The following is a 10,906-nucleotide window of genomic DNA, read 5'->3' on the forward strand; positions in this document are numbered from 1 at the left end:
ATTGAAATAATCCTATGGATTTTGTTTTTCAGTTTGTTAATGCGGTGTATCACATTGATTTGTGAATGATAAGCCATCCCTGCATACCAAGGATAAATTCCACTTGGTCCGGGTGAATGAGCTTTCAGATGGTTGTAGGATTCTATTGGCTAGCATTTTGTTGTGAATTTTGCATCTGTGTTCAGGGAAATTGGTCTGTAGTTCTCTCTTTCTGTTGGATCTTTTTCAGATTTAGGAATTAATGTGATGCCGACTACATAGAAGAGAGTTTGGCAGTGTTCTCTTCCTTTCAATTGTGTTGAATAGCTTAAGAAGAATTAAAGTTGGTTCTTCCTTAATTGGTAAAATTCAGCATTGAAGCCATCCAGTCCTGGGTTTTTCTTTGTTGGGAGATTCTTTATTATTGATTCAGTTTCCATCCAATTGGTCTGTTTAGGTTTTCTTTGTCTTCTTGGCTCAGTTTTGGTCGGTTGTATATGTGGCCATTTCTTCTAGGTTTCCCAATTTTTTGGCATACAGCTTTGTGTTGTAATTCCTGATGATTCTTTTTATTTTTGTGGTATCTATTGTTATATTTTCTTATTCATCTTTAGTTTTATTGACTTACGCCTTCTATCTCTTTTTTTGTTTGATTATTTGGGGCAATAGCATATCAATTTTTATTATTTTTTTCAAAAATCAGTTCTTTGCTTTGCTGATCATTTGTATCTTTTTGTTTCTTTTTTAATTTATTCTCTAATTTTAATTATTTCTTTTGTCTTACTAATTGGGGGTTTTGTTTGCTATTGTTTTTCTAGATCCTTGAGATGCACTGATAGCTCATTTATTTGGTACTTTCTTATTTCTTGATGTAGGCACCACTTACTATAAACTTCCTTTTAACACTGTTTTTTCTGTATCCCACAAGTTTCTGTATGTTGTATTGCCACCTTCATTTGTTTCCAGAAATTTTCTGATTTCTCCTATGACCCACCCTTCAATCAGAAGTGCGGTGTTCAGTTTCTATGTGTTTGCATATGTTCTAGAGATTCTTGAGTTGTTGATTTCCAGCTTCATTCCATTGTGGTCAGAAAAGATACGTGGTACAATTTAGGTTTTTTGAATTTGCTGAGACTTGCTTTATGGCCTAGCATGTTTTCTATCCTAGAGAAAGTTCCATGCCCTGGTGAGAAGAATGTGTATTTGGCAACTGTAGGATGAAAAATTCTGTAGATATCCATTAGATCCATTCGGTCTACAGTGTCAATAACTCTGCTGTTTTCTTGCCGATTTTCTGTCTGGTTGATCTGTCCATTGCTGAAAGTGGAGTATTGAAGTCCCTAATTTTATTGTATTGGAATCTATGTCTCCCTTTAGATCCGCTAACATTTCTTTCAAATAAGTTCTTAATAGTTATCACCTTACAGGCAGGGGCTGGGTCATGGACATCTCAAAGCCAAGATGTCTAGAATGTGCCTTCCTGTTACACTTCCTTATATTACATTCTCCATCATTCATGATATACTAATCTTATATATGGGTAGTTCAAAAAGTTAATGGAAATACTAAATTTATAAATAGTTATATTTTTGTACAAAAGTTTTAAAGTCCATGCATAGATTTTATTTTTAACAATAAACATTTTCAAGTTGACAGGATAGGGGAAAGTGTGCTGCTTTTGAAGAGGGAAAAGTAGCAGGGCTAAAGCAGAAGAAGTGTATTCCTAGGGGAGATTTTGAGAGAATTTTGTAGTGGAAATACTACAGAATGAAGAGGGATGCCTCAGAGCAGTGTTAAAGGTGTGGACTTGCAGAAATGTGTGCAGACAGCAAAGAACCGCTGCAGCCAGCAGCTGGAGGAGAAGCCAGCTTTGGGGAGCAAGGTGAGAACAAATTGTGGCATCCCATGACACTGGTGACTTTGATTGAGAAGCTTGCAGACCACATTGTCTTTGAGTCCTGCCTGGAGCACTAGTTGGGGCAGGGTACCCTCCTAATACAGTGAATAGAAAACATATTTCTTTTCTCCTCATGCCATAACAAAGGCACCCAGTAACTGGTGGAGAGAAGGTGCCATTTTGAAACTGGTAGCAGCTGCCATGGCTCTTGTTTGTGCCTGTGACCAGGAGATTTTACCAGAGAGTAAAATCTGCCTTCCCCTTTGACTTTGAATCTGTCTAACAGGTGGACCAGGGACTGGGCACCCACATAGGACTGTATATGTGATATTACTGAAAATATCACAGGCTCTATGGCTCAAACTGCTAAGGTGCAGAATATACAGGCATTGGCTCTGGGAAATTCTCTGCTTGTCTCTGTGGGATGAGGCAGGATTGTGGGGCTGAGTGGATCCTTTGCACCCAGTGACTGTGGGATGCTTTCATACTGTGATGGTGTAAATACTGTGAATACACAGTAGGTCACAGAATACAGCTGGGTCTCTGGGTAAACATTGTATCTGATGTCAAAGTATGAGAGCTCCCAGTAAGCTGGGAGTGGGCCATTGCAGAGGGCTCCTTGATTACACTGAGGGCCACACAGATCATTTGTGTGGTTCAAGCATCATTGTGGATTGGGATTGTACCTGTTGTATGTTAACCCTGGTCATTGATCACCTTGGAATAGAGAAGATCGGGTTGTGAGTACATCAACAGATGAGATCATACCTGCCCCCACCCCCCGCACTGCTCCTCTGAGATCTACCACACCCAACTCAGGTGTCACGTTGGATTCTCACCCCACCCTGCGGCTCTGTTCAGAGCTCCTTGAACACACCCAGCACAGGCCTCTGGGTATTCACTGAAAGAGCAAACACTCCAATAAGGCAAAGAGGTATAATTCAAAGATAAAATTCATCAAAGAAGAAAATCAACAAGTATTTCCACAATTGCCTAAAAATAATTGCAGAAATTAAACAAACAAAAGTTAGGAAGACAACATGACTTTCCCCAAGGAACAAAACAACATTTCAATATTAGAATTGAAGACAAGGAGATTGACTAAATGCCTGAAAAGAAATTTAAAAGAATAAAAGTATGATTACTCAGAAGCAATGACAAGCAAATTCATGAGTTAAAGAAATCCATAAATGACATGGATGAAAAATTTTGCTATGAAATTGAGATTTTGAAAGAAATCAAACTGAAATGTTAAAAATGAAAAATTCAATATGTCAAATAAAAATACACTGGAAAGCCTTAATAACACACTTGGTGAGGTAGAAGAAGGTATATCATAGCTAGGAGACAAATTTTTGAAATTCCCCAATCAGAAAAAAAAAAAAAAAAACAGAAGAAATTAGAATTAACAACAATGTTCAAGGTTTATGAGATACTATCAAAGGACCAAATACATGTGTCTTAGGAATTCCTAAAAGTTCCCCACTGACTTTGAGTCTGTCTAGGAGGGTTAACAGTGGCCTGGGCATGCATCCAGCAGTGTGAGTTGCCCTCACCCACTCAACATTTCACAGGTTTTGGGGCTCAAACTGCCAAGGTGGAGAACAAAACACCAGCTAATTTAATTCAACAACAGAATTAAAATATCATTCACCAGGACCAAATGGGGATTCATCCCTGTTGTGCAAGGATGGTTCAATGTATGAAAATCAATAAATGTGATACATCACATTAATAAACTGAAGAATAAAACCATATGATTGTCTAGGTAGATGCAGAGGAAGCATTTGATATAATACAACTTCCTGTCATGGTTAAAAAATATTTAAACTAAGAGGGTATGGAATGAAAATTCCTTAACACAATCAAGCAATTTATGAAAAAACCCACAACTAGAATCATATCAAATAAGGAAAAGTTGGAGAGAACTCAGGCGGAACGCGCGAGCCGAGCAGCACCGAGGACAGCGCCCGCAGCCCCCGTGCTCAGGTCTTCCCCTGCAGCTTGGATTCGCACTCACTGAGGTCCCCGCTCACCCGACTCTCTCTCAGACACATTCACACCCACTCATCCATACCCGCAGACACACTCCCTGCTGAACGATTGCAGAATCCCACCTGCAATCATCCCTGATCACAGCCTCACAGTTTTTCGAGATCTGGCTTCATTAGGACGCTGATGGAAGTGGTTACCTGGAGGGAATGGAGCTGCAGAACTTGATCCAGGAGCTCCAGCAGGTGCGAAAGAAGGCTGGGTTGGAATTATCACCTGAGATGAAAACTTTTGTGGATCAGTATGGGCAGAGAGATGATGGAAAAAAAGGAATTGTAGAGTTGGCCCATGTATTACCCACAGAAGAGAATTTCTTGCTGCTCTTCCGGTGCCAGCAGCTGAAGTCCTGTGAGGAATTCATGAAGACATGGAGAAAATGTGATACTGAACACAGTGGCTTCATAGAAACTGAGGAACTTAAGAACTTTCTAAAGGATCTGCTGGAAAAAGCAAACAAGACGGTAGATGACACAAAATTAGCTGAGTATACAGACCTAATGCTGAAACTATTTGATTCAAATAATCATGGGAAGCTGGAATTAACTGAGATGGCCAGGTTATCACCAGTGCAAGAGAATTTTCTTCTTAACTTTCAGGGAATCAAAATGTGTGGGAAAGAGTTCAATAAGGCTTTGAGTTATAAGATCAGGATGGTAACGGGTACATAGATGAAAATGAACTGGATGCCTTACTGAAGGATCTGTGTGAGAAGAATAAACAGGAACTGGATATTAATAATATTCCAACATACAAGAAGAGCATAATGGCTTTGTCGGATTGAGGGAAGCTCTACGGAACAGATCTTGCTCTTATTCTTTGTGCTGGATACAACTAGAGTTGGTGGCTACTTGCTAGTGACACGTTGTATCTAAAAAATAACTGTGCATTATAAGGGAGTAGGCTGTATTTTCTTTTATATCTGTAAATTTAACTGCATATAGATAATTATCCAGGATATGTGGCACATTCTTTTCAGCTTGTTTCTATACTGTTTGTAATGTACAGTTTTTGTAACTATATGACTGAAAAAGAGAAAGTCTATGCTTAGGCCAGTCAGTACACCCAACTAAAACAAAAGTAACCTACCATATTTCTGCTTTCATAAATACAGTTGGGCACTATGATTTCCCTAAGAATTCCACCAGAATTAATCACTGAAATTCTAATCTTTGATGTGTAAATGGACATTTGCTAATGAGTAAGAAAGTTATATATGAAAAGCATTCTTATTTTAAATAATCATAAGACTGTCCCACAAATGTATTTCAAAGTTATATTTTCAACTGTTAGAAAGAATGTGCTTTTACATCTAAAATATTCACCAAAATCTCAAGAAATAGAAGTTAATTGTGGGGAGACCGGAGAAGCACCTGGCTCCTGCCTTCGGATCAGCGCGGTATGCCGGCTGCAGCGCGCCAGCCGTGGTGGCCATTGAAAGGTGAACCAATGGCAAAAGGAAGACCTTTCTCTGTGTCTTTCTCTCTCACTATCCACTCTGCCTGTCAAAAAAAAAAAAAGTTAATTGTGGCTTTATGTGGTTACAGTCACACAATAGAAGATTTAGTTTATTATCAACAACTGTCTATTGCTTGAATCCATATTAAACTATTGGTTCAAATTGAGTTCGTAATAAGAGAAGACAGCACCAGATGACACATAAATCTGTCTGATTCTATGTCTTTATTTCCACAAACCTAACATCAGAGAGTATGACCTTAGTACACTTTCTAAACTGTTTTCACATGCTGCAGATTATACTTATTCGAGTAAACTGCTGTTTCATGTCATATTCTGTGTAATCTGATTAAATTTAATATACTGAGAAAAAAAATAAGGAAAAGTTGGAAGCATTTCCACTAAAATCCAGAACCAAACAAGAATTCCATTTTTACCATTGGTATTCAATATAATCCTGGAAGTTTTAGCCAGGGCCATAAGGCAAGAAAAAAATATCAAAGAGATTAACATTGGAAAGGGGAAAGTCAAATTATCCCTGCTTGCAGATGACATGCTTCTATATACAGGAAAACCAAAAGAAATTTGGTAAAGTGGCAGGATATAAAATTAACACACAAACCTCAATAGTCTTTGTATACACAGAAAATGCCATTTCTGAGAAAGAACTTCTAAGTTCAATCCCATTCACAATAGCTACACAAAAAATTAAATACCTTGGAATAATTTTAATTAAGGAGGTGAAAGATTTCTATGATGAAAATTACAAAACATTAAAGTGAGAAGTAGAAGACACAAAAAATGGAAAAAATCTCACATAAACAATCAACAAAAAAGGTAATATAACCCACTGTTGGTGGGAATGCAAACTAGTATAGCCATTGTGGCTGACAATATGGATATACATTAGAAGGCAGAAAATAGATCTACCATATGTTCAGGCAACCTCATCCCTGGGAATTTACCCGAATAAAATGAAATCAGTATATGGAAGTTATCTGTAACCCCATGTTTGTTGCAACTCAATTCACAATAGACATAGAATCAACCCAGATGTCCATCAATTGATGACTGGATAAAGAAATTGTGATATATATTTTATAGTATGGAATACTACTCAGCCATAAAACTGAGTGAAATCCTGGCTTTTGCAACAAAATGGATGCAACTGGACACCATTATATTTAGTGAAATTTGCAATTCCCAAAAAGGCAAATTCCATATATTTTCCATGATCTGTAGTAAATAATAGAGTACCAAAAAAAGTTAGCGTATATAAGTGACATTTTCAGATTTGATGATTGTTTACAGCCCTTGTCTCTACTGTTTAGAAACAGTGTTTTATTTTTCTTAGTATTTGTTGTCTTCTTTACTTAATGCAGTGTTAAACTTGAGGATAAAATATTCTGAGAGCAGATCATTGTAAAAATTAAAGAAAGGAATGGAAAGGAAGGAGGAGGGAGGGTGGGAGCATGGGTGGAAGGGAGAGTAGGGTGGGAAGTAGTACTATGTTTCCAAATACATATATATTATATATCGAAATTTGTTCACATTAAAAATTTTAGAAATACACATTTTTCCATGAACTTTGTGAAGATCCTTCCTCTTACCATTCTCTCCTTACTTTGGCAATGGTTTCATCGAAGAATGAATATTGCTGTGGATTTATGTTGAGAGGAGGAGCATGGTGGGGGCAAGAGGCATGGAGTCACCACACAGACTCCGGGAGTCTGATGAAAGCGGGCCAGAGGTGAGAAGCCCGCAGACTCATTTATTTCAATTGGTAAAGCAGCTTAAATAACCAAGGCAGCCAATCCGGTCAAGGGGTGGTTTATGCCCTAACCAATCACAGCCTGTTACCAGGAAGGCTATGTTGCCAGGTGATTTCCAAAGCCATCCAATCACAGCATGTTTCCAGGCGGGCTCTGTTTCCAGGTGGTTTCCCAGGGGGTTTCCTAAGCACTCCTAACTGACACTCACTTGCCAGTGCCCATCTTGGCATGGCCTTCTCATTCCACCACAGATGAAGTCAGCAAACTGGGAGTCATCTATAGTTAATAAATCTTCCTTCACTACCTACCAGTGTTGGAAGCAGCCTTCAAGTATGTTTAACCCACCTTGAGGACTCAGATTTGCCTAAAGTTTATATTATCCCTCCATGAATTCTAAAGTTTTATTTCATTTGATTTTCCCAATCTCCTGTGCAGTTTCAGCCACAGGTATCACATAAGGCTTCCTAAATCTTTGAGACAACTCTCTATTGTAAAAGATAGTGGCAGAGCAAGTTGTCAAATGCAGACACTAAAGGAAAACCCATGCAAAAGTTTCAAAGTAGATTGCATATTCACATGTTATCCATGAAAACCCTAGGAGAGAAAAGGAAGTTAAGCCTTTTCTGGATGAATATTTGATAAAAAATAACTTTAAGGATATTCAAATATTCAGTGTGAAAAAATCCATTTTTTAATGACAAGGAATCACTGCATTTATCTTGCTGGCACTGACTGAATACTTTAAGCTTACGGGAAAAACAGGAGGGGTAGCTTTGCTTAATACATACCCTCAACCCTGACACAGCACATTAATCAACCTCAGTTGACTGTCTGTCTCATTCTTTTCTTAAATAATACCTGTACCAAAATGTGAGATGATGCATGTATTTAATTCGTAGAAGAGATGGCACCAGATATAGAGTTCATGGGAGAAAGGATGCAATTATTAAAGTGTGGTCTAAAGAAACTAAGGTAGGTGTGACAATGCTGAAGTTTTATTTCTTTTGTTTTAACTGATTTCATTGGAAACCTTGGAGCATCAGTTGTTGACTAATACACCTGGAATATGTTTTACAGAAAATTTAGTTCAAACCTCTGATTTTATCAATGAGACACGGAGACACATTGAGAGCATAAGGAACTCACTCCTCCTGATTGTCTCCTAGCAGATAATGTACCAAGTCATTTTGTGAAATAATAGCATTATAGTTATGACCCGTTTTCTCAGCACATAATCTTCACTCAGTTTCTTCCCATTTCATCAGTACTTTCTAGAAAGTTCTCTCTTATATTAATGACAGATTCTCAGCCACCAATTTCATTCAGTTTTTTGGACATGCTGAATCATTTTCATAGTGGATATGCATAGCTTTTATAATGGTTTCTTCTGTTATAATCACCTATCATAGATATTTTTAAAAACAATTGTTCTAGGGCTGACTTTTAAAATTCCTGTCACCTGTATTCAGTACTGTGCTAGTATAAAAGCTAACTTTTTGGTACTGTAGGTGGTGGAAGGATCCTTAATTTGTGTTATTTGCTGATATTCATAGCTCAAATAATCTCAATATGACCTAGTTTAAGCTAACAAGGCAATAAATGGGTGAACACAGTGTTAGGAAGCAATGTGTAAAATCCACTGATACAGGCCTGCACAAGCCAGGGCAAATTCACCCCTGCAATCACCCAGTACATTATAGGAAGATTTCTGTTGTATTTCCCAGTCTTCATATATCCATCCATTTCCATGCTTATTAATTTTATTAAAATGACTACTACATATTATATTACATTTTAGTTTCTGTCCATATTCCCACACACCATCTGCAATGCACTCTGTGATGAATTTTCATATGTGTCAAATCATTTTACTCACCCAACAACTCTGCCCCTTCTAATTTTTCCATTTTTGTATCACCAACTTTCTGAGCAACTAATGTCAGAGTTCTACAACCTTCACTCTTTTACTAATCTCTGCCCCCATATGTCACCAGGAATTGGGATATATTATATCTATATACAGGTTAAGTGTTTTAATTGATATCCCCAATCCTTGGGTTATTCACCTCAAATTATTAGCCTTTCTGGAATGAAATATGTTATTTTGCCTCAAACACTTCCTGTAGCAAATGTGTCAATCACACTTCATAGGAGTAAGTTTGTATGAAGGGGAGACCAGTCAACTTTCCACTGAATATCAAAGTCAGGATACAGTGTGTCACTGTAAATAAAGGTACATAGAGAAAATAAATGGAAGATAAGCAGATAGTAGACTATCCAAGTTTGGAGCATGGTATATCATACGAGATAGATAACAAGTTAGTAATAATATTTAAATGGAAGTCTCATTTTTAGTCTGGCACATTGTATCTGGGTTCTTTTCCCAGAATACCAGTAGGCTAAAATCAAAGTTTCACTTAAGAGATGGACCAAGGACCTAAATAGACATTTTTCAAAAGAGAAAATCCAAATGGCCAATAGACACATGAAAAAATGTTCAGGATCACTAGCTGTTGAGGCTGATTTCTTCTGAGAGGATTTGTTCTGAGAAGAGGTGCATGGTGGGGGCAAGAGGCACGGAGTCACCACACACCCCGGGAGTCGGGTGAAAGCAGGCCTGAGGTGAGCAGCCTGCAGATTCGTTTATTTCAGTTGCTACAGCTGCTTATATAGCCAAGGCAGCCAATCTGGTCAAGGGGCGGTCTATGCCGTAACCAATCACAGCCTGCTGCCAGGCAGTTTCAAAAGCCATCCAATCACAGCCTGTTGCCAGTCAGGCTCTATTGCCAGGCAGTTTCTGAAACCATCCAATCACAGCCTGCTGTCAGTCAGGCTCTGTTGTCACGTGGTTTCCTCTGTTGTCATGTGGTTTCTGAAGCCGTCCAATCACGGCCTGTTGCCAGACAGTTTCTGTTGTCAGTGGCCATCTTGGCATGACCTTCTCACCTCAGTGGCCATCTTGGCATGCCCTTTTCACCTCCTCATTCCACCACATTTCACCTCTTCATTCCACCACAACTAGCCATCAGGGAAATGCAAATCAAAACCACAATGAGGTTTCACCTCATCCTAGTTATAGCGGCTTACATACAGAAATCAACTAACAGATGCTGGCGAGGATGTGGGGAAAAGTGCACACTAATCTATTTTTGGTGGGTATGCAAAGTGGTAAAGCCACTAAGGAAGACAGTTTGGAGATTCCTCAGAAACCTGAATATAGCCCAATCACATGACCCAGCCATCCCACTCCTTGGAATCTACCCAAGGGAAATTAAATTGGCAAATAAAAGAGCTATCTGCACCTCAGTGTTTATTGCAGCTCAATTCACAACAGCTAAGGCATGGAATCAACCTAAATGCCCATTAACAGAAGACTGGATAAAGAAGTTATGGGGTATAACTTCTTTTATTATAAAATTCTTTCATGTACCTTTTGTGTTGACAATCTTGCTTAATTATAAAAATAATTATTAATTATTTGTGTGTATGATAATATTCAAAAATATATAGTCAATGTTAATGCTAATAATAGTATGAAATTTGGTTTATGATTGCTTTATAGGTTTTTTCAGCCTTCATTATATATATCATCAGATATACAACTTATAAAAATTCTTAGTTTTAACATCATTAAAATTATCTTCATTTTTCTGTTACAATGGCACTAACTGGATTTTTTAAAGTATGATTCCATTTATTTCCTTTCAAAATTCTTGTGTCTTTTTAATCTTTACTGATGTATAATTGATAA

The 10,906-nt window shown here is 37.9% G+C and overlaps 1 pseudogene; it reads left to right on the top strand.

The window, feature by feature from the left end:
• Positions 1 to 3,817: 3,817 nt before the first annotated feature.
• On the top strand, positions 3,818 to 5,231 carry LOC100353470 (calbindin pseudogene; annotated as a pseudogene).
• Positions 5,232 to 10,906: the final 5,675 nt, after the last annotated feature.

Source organism: Oryctolagus cuniculus, chromosome 1 (genome assembly GCF_964237555.1).
Source record: "Oryctolagus cuniculus chromosome 1, mOryCun1.1, whole genome shotgun sequence".
In the NCBI taxonomy this organism is placed as follows: Eukaryota; Metazoa; Chordata; class Mammalia; order Lagomorpha; family Leporidae; genus Oryctolagus; species Oryctolagus cuniculus.